The 16,242-nt window shown below is 36.5% G+C and overlaps 1 pseudogene; it reads left to right on the top strand.

Annotated features, from left to right (window-relative positions):
• Nucleotides 1–11,372: 11,372 nt before the first annotated feature.
• Nucleotides 11,373–13,239, top strand: LOC132518338 (coiled-coil domain-containing protein 6-like; annotated as a pseudogene).
• The last annotated feature ends 3,003 nt before the right edge of the window (nt 13,240–16,242 follow it).

Genomic DNA, 16,242 nt, shown 5'->3' with positions numbered 1-16,242 from the left:
TAAAAATATGCTCATCATAATTCCATATTTGTGGGGTGAGTTTTCCTTTTGAGTATTCCTATTTTGCTTTAATAATGAATATTAGTTCATTTATTAAAGTTAAAAGTTGAATGTCAATACTAAATTGTAAGAATTTTGCAAATCATCTTAAAAAATTGGTCTGTCCAATTTATTTCAAACCTGTGAACTATCCATTAGTGTGATTTCAGTGTCAAAGACAAAGAACTGAGAGCAGTGTCAATAACAGAATGGAATAAAATAATGAAACTGTGAAGGTATTTTCAATATTTATTAAAATTCTCACTTACTAATGAACTCATTCCTTTTAAAATATTCTAAATATTCTAAAATCCCATAGTGTTATTTTAATACTTTGCTTTCTTAAGTAGTCTGACAAAGAGGTCACTACTGAAACTACATGCTGAAATTGTGTTAAAATAAGGGGTATATTATATTTTCTTAAGAGGAAAGCCACTGAAAAGCCCCATCAGTATTAACAAAATGTCTAGAATTCAAAAGCTGTGTTATATTGAACAATTAATGGATGTTTATAAAATTTCATGTTTGAAGAAAGTTTGCTTTTTCTGCATAGCAAAATTTATGACCAAATATATTTAGCACTATTACAAACCTGCTTGAGAATTTCTGCACAAAATTGACATTCATCCATGTTCTAACAGTTCAGATACTGGCAAGGTCTACAAAGATGCCACTAAAAAATATATATAGTGCATAATTTTCATTTCTTTGCTGTCAGGGTAACGTATGCTTCAAATGTTTAGTGAAGTCTAGCAGTACAAATGTGTCAAAAAAAATCATAAAAATTTGTCTTCTATGACTAACATATAGGATTTAGGACCCTAGTATTTGGGATATTTATCTCTAAGGAGGAAAAAAGAATTTATTCTTGGACAAATATATATACCTTATGTTTAACATATTTTCCCTACAGAATTTAGTGAAACAATTTTAGCTGAAGTAGACATATCCCTTGTATAGTTCTCCACTCCACACCTGATGTAATAGCCTGAAATTTAGCATCATACTTCATGTTCAGGGATTTCAAAAATGGTATTGAAAGGGGGAAAAAGTGTATTCATTAAACTTATGACTGTCAAAAGGAAATTATCTTCTACTAAATTTGCCTTATAATTCTACTGAGGTGTTTGCCATGGGAGATAGATAAAATGAATTACTGTATTAGTCCAGATTATTTTATTGCAGGTAACAGAAACCATATCCAATTTAGTATATAAGGGCACTTTGTAGTTTTGCTGTAATATCAAAAATTTTTCGTAAACTTTTTCTGAATTTTTAGTTATCTAAAACTTTTATTTTGGAAATTTGAAATATTTTAAATAATTTTTTAACATATTTAACAATGCATTATTTACTTAACACAAGAGTTGGAAGACTCACTTTATCAACACATAGCTGCACTGACTACCTCTAAAGATGCTAAAAGAGATAAAACTTAAATGCCAGAGAATTATCTAACTCATGAGAGAGGGGAAATGATTCAAAAGAAACTGGCAAAACTATACATAAGAAATAAAAATATGATGAAAGTTGTACTTCTTTGGGGATTATAGATGTCAATACTTTATTGTGTCTCATGCAACAGAACATGTTTGAATAGTGCCATGGTGTCAGTTATGTGATGTAATATTGAGATCAACCATTCATAATTTAAAGAAAAAATATAATATTTTAAAGATAGGTATGATAAACTCAGTATACAGTAATTAGAAATGAACTACAGAAGTATATTATAGAGTAAGCTATTAAATTTTGTTTGCTGGAGAAAATTATACAACAGCTAAAAGACTAAAAAGAACCTTGAACAATTGACATAACTAGATGAAGTCAGTAAAAGAAATCACAGCAGTGCCACTTTCCAATGATCCAGTAACTCATTGAATTAAAGATTCATCATCAAACATGAAGACTATTTAATATCTCACGTGGAGAACGGTACCTACAAATAGATAAAAAATCCAGGTATGGCTGGACTCTGCTACCAACACCAACTAATCAGAGAATATGATTTTTTATGTAAATGTTTAATAAACATAAAAGGAGGTAAATAGTTGAAGTGTCAAATAACCTTTTTGAATATTATGGTTTATCCTGTCAAGTGTGTTGACACTTGAACTGATAGTACAAATGGGATGGTGGGTAAAACTACTGGTAATTCAGTGTAAATTAAGGCAGTAGCAACAACTATACTAGAATTGATTTTTTCATCATTGCATGCTGACAGATACAGAAGTGACTTTTCCTTAAGAATGTCCCTGATTAAGCACTAAAAATAATTTTGTTACATCTAAACCCTTGACTACAGATCTTTTTATATCCCATTTGAGAAAATGGGAAGTATGTAAAGCACTTTGCTGCATTCAAAGTACAATACTTGTTTTGAAGAAAAGCCCTTGTATGATTGAGATATGAGCTGTTGTAGTAGATACTTTTTTCATGAAACACCATTTTCATTTAAAAGACTGGCTGACAGAGGAACTAGTTGTATACATATAAGAATGGGTATACTGCTTCTCAGGAAAAGACTGAGATAGAAAAGGTCAACTTGTTCAAAGCCTCCTACATTTGCTGTCAGAAAGGACCAGATTTAATTTATGAAAATTACTTCTTCCAGTGATCTTATAACTAATGTTATAACTAATTAGAATATCAGCAAATGAACAGTTGTTATGTGGACATTTAAAAGATGATGCATGAACATATGCTCTTACTCAGCTATTTTGGATTCTCCATAAACAAGAAATATATTCTTCTGGATTAAAAATATTATAGGAGAATGCTTTTAATAAACTCAGAATTGTCTGTGATTAATAATTTTGTTCAGTCTTCACACATTCAGGATTTATTTCCATTTTTGATTACAAGAAAAAGATACTTCTGATTAAAGGAATAAGAAAGAAAAGGGGAAAAAACAGTAGGAGAGGATGAGTGGTGTGTTAAAGGACAGATTGAGTGTATGTATTTTAATCTGGCAGTTGTCTCGTGTAATTTTTTTTGCCAAAAGACTGCTAATTTCATACAAAAATTTAAATATTGTAGCAGTCACCCAACTTAAACATTTGGCAAATAGTTATCCTATTTTAAAAATGGAAAATATTTCTCAAGTGCTTCTGTTTTCAAAATACTGTCTCACGCTATTCTTTATGTTTGCTTGATCATTCTTTGGGAGAAAATTCTCTAAATTTGGGATACAGTATATATACATTTCCTCCTATAGCATCTATTCAATAGGACCTTGGTTTATTCAATTAGTTAAAAATGAGAGGGCCATGTTTTTCATTTTTCCTCATTCTTCTTCTCCTTCTCTTCCTTCTTTTTTGATAGAGTATATCTACATCTTTTAAAACACATACAAGGTATACTGAAAAGAAACATTACATTCCTGGGGTGTGAAATACATTTTTAACATGAAAACTTGACCAAAAAAATTCAAGTTTTTTTTTATTTGCCTCAGTTTAAACAAAAAACAAACCAAAATCCACTTTTCACAGGAATATAGAAGCTCTCACTTTTAGATGTGAATCATCCCAAGGGAAAATTTACTGGATTCACAGGGCTTCAGGCACCATATTCTCAAACCCATGAGTGCCTTTTGTTATTTCTTCTGTATGCATGCTGACATTAGAGGGAACTTTTTTTTTTTTACTGAAAAATGAAGCTAGAGTGTTGAAGTTATACAGTCTGCTCTGGTCCACTTGACCACATTACTGTCAAATCTAACATAGTTTCTAGAATTCCTAAGAAAAAATTCTTCTAATGTCTGTTTATATAGTTAATACGGACTAGCGTGTGTGTTTGTTGTTTTCTGTCTAAACAAAGGAACATATCTTCTCGTTTAGGAGTAAGGAAAATATTTATATAAAAGCTTACCAAAAGTTGGATTTGTTATACCTTTAGATATTAGGAAGAGGAAGTGATATAATAGGTTAACTACAGTAAATAAAAAAGCAGTTAGGTATTTTGCCATTCTGAATCTTATGCCTTTAATAAAATTTCTCTCACCACTAAAATATACTATTCTTGACCAATTAACTCATTTATTAAGAACACTAAATAAAGATAATATGTTCACAGACTGTGCTAATAATCTCAATTAGTCATTTCACCAACACTAGGCGAAAGAATGGTTTTGCTGAAATTTTTCACCACACTAGGACAGCTCATCATAAATATCAACTGACCATAAATCTTTGAAAGAAAAATGACTATATTATAATCTAATGTTGTCAAAAGTGATTTTACTATAAAGCAAATGATGCTTATTTCAGCTTCAAGGACGCTCATTCTCATTTACCCTTCCAAGGCCATCAGAGGAACACTATAACATGGTCACTTGGTCACACTATTTTGTAAAATTAGGTAGGACAATTTAACTGTAATCAGTTAAGACTGCTGTCTCTTTACACTCTGATTTTCCTTCTATAATAGTTGGTATTTAAGGATAAGCATGTGGGATATTTTTCTAGGAAAATGTTGAGTTGTAGACACATTTATTTTTGATTTAATGGGCTTATTTAAGTGGTTTGCAATCACTTCTGTGTAGAGTTAAGCTATTACTAATTGTTCCAAATATCATGACCCAAAGACATAAGGGCCAGAGGTCATATGATAATATGAACAAGTTCTAGGCACCCAGCATCAAAAATACGTGGGTAGTAGAAGACAAAAAAAAAAATGTCTTGCATGTAGGGAAAAAGTAGTCTCTAGAAAAACATGCTAGATCATACAACTCATATACAAAAGAATGTTGATAAAGTTTTTCTACAATGTGATGGCAATCCTAAAAATTCCTATTATATTACCAATTAGCTGTCAAACTGAAAGAAACTTTTCTGGCCTAATAATAATAATAACAATAATTATAATAATAACAATAATAAAGTGATCTGTCAAACATTCAAGGGAAAGAAAATTATTCCTCTATCTCTAAAAATCATTATAACATTGCTTTCATACAAAGAAACAATCAAAGAACTTATAGCCAAACGATTTTTAAAAAGGCTTATAGAGATAGATCCAGGAGTTAATTAATAAGAATAATCATGTATTTCTTGACTTCTTCCTCCTTCTTCAAAGCTAGGCATGGTGGGTGGAATCCTTCTTATGTTTCTATCTCTCTGACCTTTCCTATTTCATCTTTGTTTTCCTCCTCCACTACACTTCACTGAAGGACTTTTCTGTTCTCCTTTTCTACATTTAAGGGCACATGTGATTACATTGAACCCATGTGAAAGCAGGATCATCTCTCTATTTTATGGTCAGATGAAAAGTACCTTCATAGCAGTAGTACCTAGATTAGTGTTTGTTTGAATAACCAAGCGATGGAAGTATAGAAGAGACATCTTTAGAATTCTGCCTACCCTAGAACTGATTTAGTCCAAATTTCTGATTTTAAAAATAGGGAAATTTAAGATGAGTTTTATCCAAGTACTTAGTCATGGATTTTTTGCTGTATTAAAAGATAGATGAGACTACATTTCTTATATTAAGATTGATAGATTATCTGCTTAGGAAAGAATACATGCAAGCCTATCCAATTTTAATAATAACTTGTAATTATGCTCCCCTCTAACCAATAACAGAAAAGACCCCTACTCCAAGGCTTAATAGAGAATTCAAACTATCTGCTATACTGCTTCTTCCAAAAATCTTATCCAGTGCTACTGAAACTTGAAAGATGGACAAAGTATTGAGTTCTTTCCTCTGTATTGGTCAGCAATGTTTTTTAAAGGGCCCCATAGTAAATAGCTTAGACTTTTGGGACCTATGGTCTCTGTCACAATGATTCACCATGCCACTGTAGAATGAAAAGAGGGATAGAACACAAGTAAATGAATGGCTGTGAATGTATTACAATAAAACTTTATTTATAGATTTGGTCTATGCGGGGAGAGGGAGACTGCTTAGTTTGCGAACTCCTGGTGTAAAGATTTGGGTACTCTATGTCCATGCTGAATTCTTATGGCCATCACAGAGAGGGTGCCATTCATATACATTTTATGCTATGCCCTTGACATTAATTGATATTTGATTTTAAAAATATATAGTCATATTTTAAAAATTGCTGTAGCTTATTCAAAACTCTTGTTGAAGTCAGTGTACAACATTATGTTGTTCAATGTCCTTTTATAAATTCTTCACATTACAAATTCCCTTCAAAATTGTGTCAGGAGTGTTTGGGGTTTCTTTTCCCCTTCATGCTGAATTAGCATGTTTCATTTTATCAGAAAATTAAAATTACATATCCCATCACTTCCCTTTTTGACTTGGTTTACAGAAAATATAGATTTATAATGAATACTCATTTCTGTCCTTCTATATGTAAGCTTTAGGGCACATTTCTTTTCCCTCATTTTTTAAAACTTTTGGTCTTATAGTATATGTGATTTTAGCTTTAATCTTCCTAAAATCCTTACCAATGAATATATAATAGTAGACTTGGAATTAAAATTCTGGTTTATGATTAGTCTTCCTCAAATATAAATATTTGTACTCACATTTCATTAACTTCAATTAATTAATTTTCTGCAGACCCTGTACACATTGTGTCTGTTGATGGAATTGGTCTTTTATGTATTTAAACTTCCACACAGAGTAAAGTCTATGTCTATGTAGTTAACTCTTTTTTATATTGAATTATATCACATATATCAGGTTTTCTCAAACTTGGCACTATGGATACATTTTGAACCAGAAATTTGGGTTGAGAGAGGCTGTCTTCTGCATTGCAGGATGTTTACCAGCATCTCTGGTCTCTGCCCACTAGATGCCAGTAGCACTCCTGCCAAGTTGTTTCAACCCAAATAGCTCCAGGCATTGTAGAATGTCCTCTGGGAATGTGTGTGTTGGAGGTGGGGGACATTGGTTGAGAACCATGATTTATTCAGAAATTGTCCAAATTATGAGTTAACAAATTGATGAATTTTCATGATGTGAGCACACCAGCATAATGAAAAAACGGATCAAGAAATAAAGTATTACCAGCATCCTGCAAAGCCCTTTCTTGCCTACTCACTATACCTTCCCACAAAGTAAGTACCTTTATGACTTTTAAGACCACAGATTGGTTTTCTTCTTTTGAACTGTGTATAAATAGAGTTACACAGAATGTCCTTTGTTGCTTTCAATCAACATTACTCTTATGAGATTCATTCACATGGTGCATAGCAATAGTTCTTCTATTACTGCCAAATTCCGTAATTTATTTGTACATTTTACTGATAAAGGGCACTTTGTTTTCACAGCTTTACCTGTGGGAATGTTATAATTCAATTCAGTTTCTTCTGTTCTGATTTTATACTTTTTGGTCATTTTTTTGGTTACTTTTTTAGATTGCTTTTTGAGGAATTTGTCCATTTTCTGTTATTTTCCAAGTATATTGGCATAATTATTTTTTACAATATTATCTTGTTCCCTTTTTATTTGTTGTAGAATCTATAATCTCTCTCTTTTTATTCTTGGTATTGATAAATTGTGCTTTCATCCTCTCTTGAACATTTGTGCCAAGGGTTATCAGTTTCTTACTCAAAAAAATCAACTTTCGGTTTTTTTTTTTGAATCCCTCTAATATGTATTTATTATCTGTATTTTTCATTCCTTCTTATACTTATTGGAAATTTTTATCTTGTTCTATCAGCTATTGAGTGAAGAATTAAATTCTGCCAGCTTCATTATAGATTGATTTATTACTCTTTAGTTCTGACACTTCTTGCTTTCTAGAATTTTTAGCTATGTTATTCAGTGCATATACATTTAACATAATTCTATCTAGCTAGTGAATTGATCTTTTAGCCATTACAAAATTACTCTTTAAACCTGGTAATACTCCTTTTTCATCTACTTTTTCTGGCATTAATATGTCAGCAAACATTTTCTTTCTTTTTTCTTTTTTTTTCCCTTGACAGTTTTATTTCAATGTGTTTTTGTCCTTATATTTAGGATAGATCTCTTTAAATATCATGTAACTAGACTTTCTATTTTAATTGTCTGAAATTTTTGTTTTTCAATTGTAATATTTAGCCTATTTATATTTGATGTAATTATTTACATATTTGATCTTAAATCTTACTACAGGCATACCTCATTTTATTGACTTCACTCTAATGCACTTTGCAGATATTGAATTTTTTCAAATGGAAGGTTTGTGGCAATCCCACATTGTGAAAGTATATCTGTGTCATTTTTCTAACAGTATTTGCTCACTTCATATTTCTGCATCACATTTTTGTAATTCTCACAAAATGTCAAAATTTCCATTATTATTATATTTTTTATGGTGACCTGTGATCAGTGACTTTTGATGTTACTATTATAATTGTTTTGGGATTGCATGAACTGCGCCCATGTATGATAGCAAACTTAATTGATATGTGTTGTGTGTGTTCTAACTGCTCCACCAACCTGCTGTTCCCATCTCTCTTCCTTTCCTTGGGCCTCCCTATTCCCTGAGACAAAACAATATTGAAATTAAGCCAGTTAATAACCCTACAAAGACCTCTAAATGTTCAAGTGAAAGGAAGAGTTGCATATCTTTCCCTTTAAATCAAAAGCTAGAAATGATTAGACTCAGTGAGGAAGGCATGTTGAAAGCTAAGACAGACCAAAAGCTAGGTCTCTTGTGCCAAACAGTTAGCCAAGTTGTGACTGCAAAGGAGAAGTTCCTGAAGGAAGTTAAAAGTCCTACTCCAGTGAACACAAGAATAATAAGAAAGTGAAACAGCCTCATTGCTGATGTGGAGAAAGTTGCAGTGGTCAGGAGAGAAGATCAAACTAACCACAGCAATCCCTTAAGCCAAAACCTAATCCAGAGCAAGGCTCTAACTCTCTTCAATTCTATGAAGGTTGCAAGAGGTGAGGAAGCTGTAGAAGAAAAGTTTGAAGATAGCAGAGATTGGTTCATGAGGTTGAAGAAAAGAAGCTCTCTCCATAAAAGTGCAAAGTGAGGGGCTTCCCTGGTGGTGCAGTGGTTAAGAATCCGCCTGCCAATACAAGGGACATGGGTTTGAGCCCTGGTCCGGGAACATCCCACATGTTGCAAAGCAACTAAGCCCGTGCACCACAACTACTGAGCCTGCACTCTAGAGCCCACAAGCCACAACTACTAAAGTCCTCATGCCTAGAGCCCAAGCTCCTCAACAAGAGAAGCCACTGCAGCGAGAAGGCTGTGCACCACAACGAAGAGTAGCCCCCACTCAACGCAACTAGAGAAAGCCGCACACAGCAACAAAGACCCAAAGCAGCCAAAAATAAAAATAATAAATAAATTTATTATATAAAAAAAAGTGTAAGGTGAAGCAGCAAATGCTGATGTATGAGCTACAGCAAGTTATCCAGAAGATCTAGCTAAGATAATTAAGGTGATTATACTCAATAACAGATTTTCCACGTAGAGGAAATAGCCTTCTATTGGAAGACTGTGCCATCTAGGACTTTCATAGCTAGAAAGGAGAAGTCAGTGCCTGGCTTCAAAGCTTCAAAGGGCTGCCTGACTCTTGTTAGGAGTTAATGTAACTGGTGACTTTAAGTTGAAGCCAATTTACCATTATACTCATTTCCCATTATGAAAATTCTAGGACCCTTAAGAATTATCTAAATCTACTCTACCTGTGCTCTCTACATGGCACAACGAAGCCTGGATGACAGCACATCTGTTTACAATATGGTTTACTGAATATTTTAAGCCCAATGTTGAGACCTAAGGCTCAGAGAAAAAGATTCCTTTCAAAATATTACTACTTACTGACAAGGCACCTAGTCACCCAAGAGCTCTGATAGAGCTGTCCAACAAAGTTCACATTGTTTTCATGCCTGCTAACATATCATCTATTCTTCAGCCCATGGATCAAGGAGTAATTTTGACACTCAAGTCATATTATTTAAGAAAAACATTTCATAAGACTACAGCTACCATAAATAGTGATTCCTCTGATGGACCCAAGCAAAGTAAATTGAAAGCCTTCTGGAAAGGAGTCACCATTTTAGGTGCCATTAAGAACATTCATGGTTCATGGGAAAGGGTCAAAATATTAACATTAACAGGGATTGGAAAGAAGTTGATTCCAACCCTCATGGATGACTTTGAGGGGTTTAAGACTTCAGTGGAGGAAGTAACTGAAGATATAGTGGAAATAACAATAGAACTAGAAGTGGAACTTGAAGATGGGACTAAATTGCTGCAATCTCATGATCAAAGTGTAACAGAGGAGGAGTTGCTTCTTATGAATGAGAAAAGAAAGTGGTTTCTTGAGATGGAATCTACTCCTGGAAAAATGCTGTGAAGATTCTTGAAATGACAACAAAAGATTCAGGACATTACATAAACTTACTTGATAAATCAACAGCAGGGTTTGAAAGGATTGATTCCAATTTTGAAAGAAATTCCACTGTGGGTGAAATGCTAGCAAACAGCATTGCATGCTACAGAAAAATAGTTCATAAAGGTAAGATGGAGTGGCCAAGATGGCAGAGTATGAAGACCCTAAGCTCACCTCCTCCCATGAGGACAGCAAAATTGCAACTATTTACAGAGAAATTATTTATGTGACAAACCAGAGCACTAGCAGAAAAGATCTACAACTAAAGATGTAAAGAAGGAAGCACAACAAGATAGGTAGGAGGGGCAACCCACACACAGGAGGATAATTACAATTGCAGAGGTTCTCCTCAAGGAGCAAGTGGTTGGAGCCCCGCATGTGGCTTTCCCAGTCTGGGAGTCCTGCACATGGAAGATAAGCCCCAAGAATGACTGGCTCTGAAGGCCAGTTGGGTTTACTTTCAAAAGAGCCAGAGGACTGTGGGAAATAGAGACTCTACTCCTAAAGAGCACATGCAAAACTTCACATGCTCTGGGACCCAGGGAAGAAGCAGTAATTTGAAAGGAACCTGGGTAAGACACACCTGCTGACCTTGAAGAGCCTCATGGAGGGGCAGAAGGCAGCTGGGGCTTGTCCTGGGAACATAGACACTAGCATCAGCTGTTTTGAGGAGCTCCTTCTACCACATGGACACTGATGCAGGCAAGCACTATTCTGGAATCCTCCCTGTAGCTTATTTGTACCAGGACTCAGACCAACTCACTAGGTTGTCAGTACAAGTACTGGAATGCCTCCGGCCGAGACACAACTCCACCCACCAGCAAGCCTGTTGCTCTGAAACCCCCTGAGTGCACAGCCACACCAGGACCTGGCCCTGTCCAGCAGAGGGCCCAGGACCTGGCTCCATAAACCAGCTCTAGCCACGGGATTTCCAGGGCCCTGCAGCCAGAGATCTGGGACCTGACTCAGCCCACCAGTAGGTCTCACCCACCAGTGTGTAGGCACTGTCCCCAGTACCCCATGAGCCCACAAACAGGCCAAAACACCAATTCTGGGACCCCCAGGGCCCTGCATCCAGAAACCCTGGGACCCAGCTTTGCCTACCAGTGGGCTGGCAGTAGCTCCGGGACTAGCCTTACCCACCAGTGGGTAGGCACCAGCCCCAGGAAATCCTGGGTCCTGGTCCCACCCACAAGCAGACCAAAACACCAGTTCTGGGACCCACAGGGCCCTGTAGCCAGGTAGGACATATAGTTCAAATGAGCAGAGAGTAGTGTGCTGCTGGGATACATAGGACATCTGCTTCAAAAAGCCACTCCTTCAGGATCGGGAAACATAAGGAGCCCACAAAATACATAGAAATAAAAATAGCAAATTAGGTAAAATGAGGGGACAGGGGTCCCCTTCTTCAGGGGACCAATACCCCAGAAGAAGAATGAAGTGAAATAGGGATAGGCAATCTACCTGCTAAAGAGTTTAAAGTAAAAATCATAAAGATAATCAAAGTACTCAGGAGAAGAATGGATGAACACAGTGAGAAGATTAACAAAGAGAAGATATAGTCATTGACCTCGGGCGGCAGCGGCAGGAGAGGCGGCAGTGGTGGGAAGTGGCTGGAGCAGGGGGCATTGTCATCTCACCCTTCAGCCTGGAGGAACTCATCAAGCACCTGGCCTCGCTACAGCAGAACAAGGTGCTCAAGGTCCAGCTGGAGACCTACAAACTCAAGTGCAAGGCACTGCAGGAGGAGAAGCGCAGCTTGTGCAAAGCCAGTGTGACCATCCAAGCCCAGGCTGAGCGGAAAGAAGAATTCATCAGTAACACTTTATTCAAGAAAATTCAGCCTTCGCAGAAGGAGAAAGAAACCCTTGCTATAAATTACGAGAAGGAAGAAGAGTTCCTCACTAATGAGCTCTCCAGAAAATTGATGCAGTTGCAACATGAGAAAGCCAAACTAGAACAGTATATGGAGCAGGAATTCCAGGTCAGCAAACTGATGAAGAAAACTAAAAAACTGGAGAACGATACCATTTCTAAGCAGCTTACATTAGAACAGTTGAGACGAGAGAAGATTGACCTCGAAAGTACTTTGGAACAGGAACAAGAAGCACGAGTGAATCGTTTCTGGACAAGGATGGAACTTGAAGCTGAAAAGCGAATCCTGCAGGAGAAATTAGACCAGCCGGTGTCTGCTCCCCCATTGCCTAGAGACATCTCCGTGTAGATCGACCCTCCAGAAAACGTGATGCGACACATCAGGTCTTTAAAGAATGAACTGGAGAAGCTGAAGAAGCAACTGAGTGCTGCCCAGTTACAGCATTCCGAGATAATGGCGCAGTATTTGGAGGAGGAACTTCACATGAGGGAAGAGGACCTGAGAGGAAGCTGCAGAGGGAGATGGAGAGGAGAGAGGCCCTCTGTCGACAGCTCTCAGAGAGTGAGTCCAGCTTAGAGATGGATGCTGAAAGGTACTTTAAGGAGCTGGCTGCACAAGGATTAAGACCTCACATTGTGTGCAGCCCAATCCCTTACACACCTTCTCCCAGTTCAAGCCGGCCGATATCACCCAGTCTCTCGTATGCAAGTAACACACTTGGTTTCATGCCACCAACTTCACTGACTAGAGCTGGAATGTCTTATTACAATTCCCCAGGTCTTCATGTGCAGCATATGGGAGCATTCCACGGTATCACAAGGCCTTCACCGCAGAGAAGCAAGTCCTGATCAATTCAAATGGCCCACGCTACCTCCGTCTCACAACACACAGACCCCTGTCCAGCCACTGCCACCTCCATCTCCACCACCCATGCAGCCCGCAGTCCCCTCAGCAGGCACCTTGCAGCCTGCCCCCTCGCAACAGTCGGTTCACCCCTCCTCCCAGCCTTAATGCATGTGCTTAGTCCGAACCTCATGTCGGCACACGTTCTTGTACAGTGGAGCCGAGCTGTCGACTCAACGCCAAAGGCTTCCTTCCCTGGAATATGAATGTGACTTATTTGCACTGAGGTTATCTAGGCTTCACTATTCATTATGTTGCAAATGTGTGTCGGAAACGCAGCCAGTGTTGTGGATCTACAACTCTACACGGACGACTTTTTCCTTCGGTGTTTTACTTGAATCTACATGTGTGCACATTCTGGGACGTTGGCTGTTCGACTGTTTGGTAGTTCAGCAGCAGTGTGCAATTTTTGCCTGGCCCCAGAGCTTCGTTTTCCTGGCTTTTAGGTTGGAAAATAAAAAGGGATATCTTTTTATTTTTTTCCATGAATTTGCAGAAAATTACTGAGCTGTTATTACCCCTCCCCTCCCATTATAATGGTGTTTACCAAGCATACCAATAATTCAGCACTACAATTCAGAACTTTGAAAATCTAGCACTCAGTATAAAATGGGAAGTTAGATGGATCAGTACCAAAGACAATGCTCAATAGAGCTTTCTACAGATACACTTTGTATGGGTTATTTTCAGTATATCCCAACATCCATGTCTCTTGTAAAACAGATCACCTAAAGTACTGGATCACATGGCTATATCTTTTCCACATGCATGGGATTGATAATTATTGTATATCCAGGTGTGATTTTTTCTTTATCCTTGATGTTAGCCTCCTCAAACTGGACCCCTCTCACGTGAGTCGATAACTGTTGTCCTACCCACCAGTGGTTGTTATGACTGATTAGAAGGTGCTGTGTGATTTCTGCCGCAGAGGACAGTGTGATTGTAACAAAAACAGCTATTTCCCCTTTCCATTCTTTACTTGTGTTTCCCTAAAATAGAGTTCAAACAAATATTTTAAAGGTACAAAATACTATTAGAAAATACTATTTGAAATAAACATTATAGGAATATCTTAGCATAATGGCCACAAAATACTTTATTGCTGAGGACTTTATTGCTGAGCACAATATCACTGAGGACTGCTTATTTTGCCCAGTAAAATCGAGTGCAGTGTACAGAGAAGTATATCTTGAATGCATTATTTCTGTTCATTTAGCACAAATAAATTGTTTGGTTTCACTTTAAAGTAGAAAAATGAGTTAGAAGATATACAGAAAAAGCAAACAGAGATTAAGAATGCAATAACTGAAATAAAAAATACATTAAAAGGAATCAACAGTAGATTACATGATACAGAGGAACTCCTCAGCAAGCTGGAAGACACAGTATTGGAAATCACTGAACCTGAACAGAAAATGGAAAAAAAGTAAAAAGAAATGAAGACAATTTAAGAGACCTCTGAGACAACATCAGGCATACTACCATTTGCATTATAGTAATCTCAGAGGGAGAATAGAGAGAGAAAGGAGCAGAGAACATATTTGAAGACATAATAGCTAAAAACTCCGTCAACCTGGGAAAGGAAACAAACATCCAGGTACAAGAAGTACAGAGAGTCCCAAACGGGTTCAACCCAAAGAGGATCACCCCAAGACACATTATAATTAAAATGGCAAAACTTAAAGAGAGAATATTAAAAGCAGAAAGGGAAAAGCAACAAATTACAAACTCCCACAAGGCTATCTGCTGACTATTCAGCAGTAACCCTGCAGGCTACAAGGGAATGGCACAATGTGTCTAAAGTGATGAAAGGAAAAAACCTACTACCAAGAATATTGTAGCCATGAGGGCTCGCATTCAGATTTGATGTAGAGGTCAAAAGTTTTACAGATAAGCAAAGCTAAAAGAGTTCAGCAGCACAAAACCAGTTTTATAAGAATTGTTAAAGGGACTTCTCTAAGTGAAGAAGAAAAAACCACAACTAGACACATGAAAATTATGAAAGGAAAAAGCTAACCGGTCAAGACAAATACATAGTAAAGGTAGTAAAGCAACCACATATAAAGTTACTAGGAAGGTTAAAAGACAAAGGCCACTTTTATTCAACATAGTCATGAAAGTCCTAATCACAGCAATTGGACAAGAAAAAGAATCAAAATTGGAAAGGAAAAAGTAAAACTGTCACTGTTTTCAGGTAACATGATACTATACATAGAGAATCCTCAAGATGCCTCTCACTACGAGAGATCATCAATAAATTTGATAAAGTGGCAGGATACGAAATTAATATACAGAAACCTGTTGCATTTCTATACACTAACAATGAACTATCAGAAAGAGAAATTAAGAAAATAATTCCACTTATAATCACATCAAAAGAAAAAATTACCTAGGAATAAATCTAATTAAGAAAAAAAATCCTTCATGAAAAAAAATGTCAATCAATGCAGCAAACTTTATTGTATTATTTTAAGAATTGCCACAGCCACCTCAGCCTTCAGCAACTCATCCATCAACATTGAGGCAAGAACCTTCACCAGCAAAAAGATTATGATTGCTGAAGGCTCAGATGATGGTTAGCATATTTTAGCAGTATTTTTTTAATCAAGTTATGTACATTGTTTTTTAGACATGCTACTGTGCACTTAATAGACTACAGTGTCATGTAAACATACTTTTATATGCACTGGGAAACTAAAAAATTTGTGTGACTCACTTTATTGCCCACTTTATTGTGGTGGTCCAAACCTGAGATACCTCTGAGGTATGCTTGTATTTATTTTCCATTTGTCAAGCTATTTATAGCTTCTTTCCATTTTGTCTTACTCTGATTTTTTTTTTGGGGGGGGGGGTCTCTCCTCATGCCTTGTGGGATCTTAGTTCCCTGACCAGGGATTGAACCCAGGTCCAGGGAGTGAAAGCACCAAGTCCTAACCATTGGACTGCCAGGGAATTCCCCATTTTGTCTTATTCTGGATTAAATAATGTTTATTATTTTATCCTTCATTAGCTTCTTATTTATATATTATTTTCACCACAGATTAAAACATGCATTTAATGCTTCATTATTGTTTACTATAAAGTAGTACATATACTATGTATGAAAATATA

The sequence above is a fragment of the Lagenorhynchus albirostris genome, chromosome 3, assembly GCF_949774975.1.
Source record: "Lagenorhynchus albirostris chromosome 3, mLagAlb1.1, whole genome shotgun sequence".
Taxonomy (NCBI): Eukaryota; Metazoa; Chordata; class Mammalia; order Artiodactyla; family Delphinidae; genus Lagenorhynchus; species Lagenorhynchus albirostris.
This window is presented reverse-complemented; position numbering and strand designations above follow the sequence as displayed.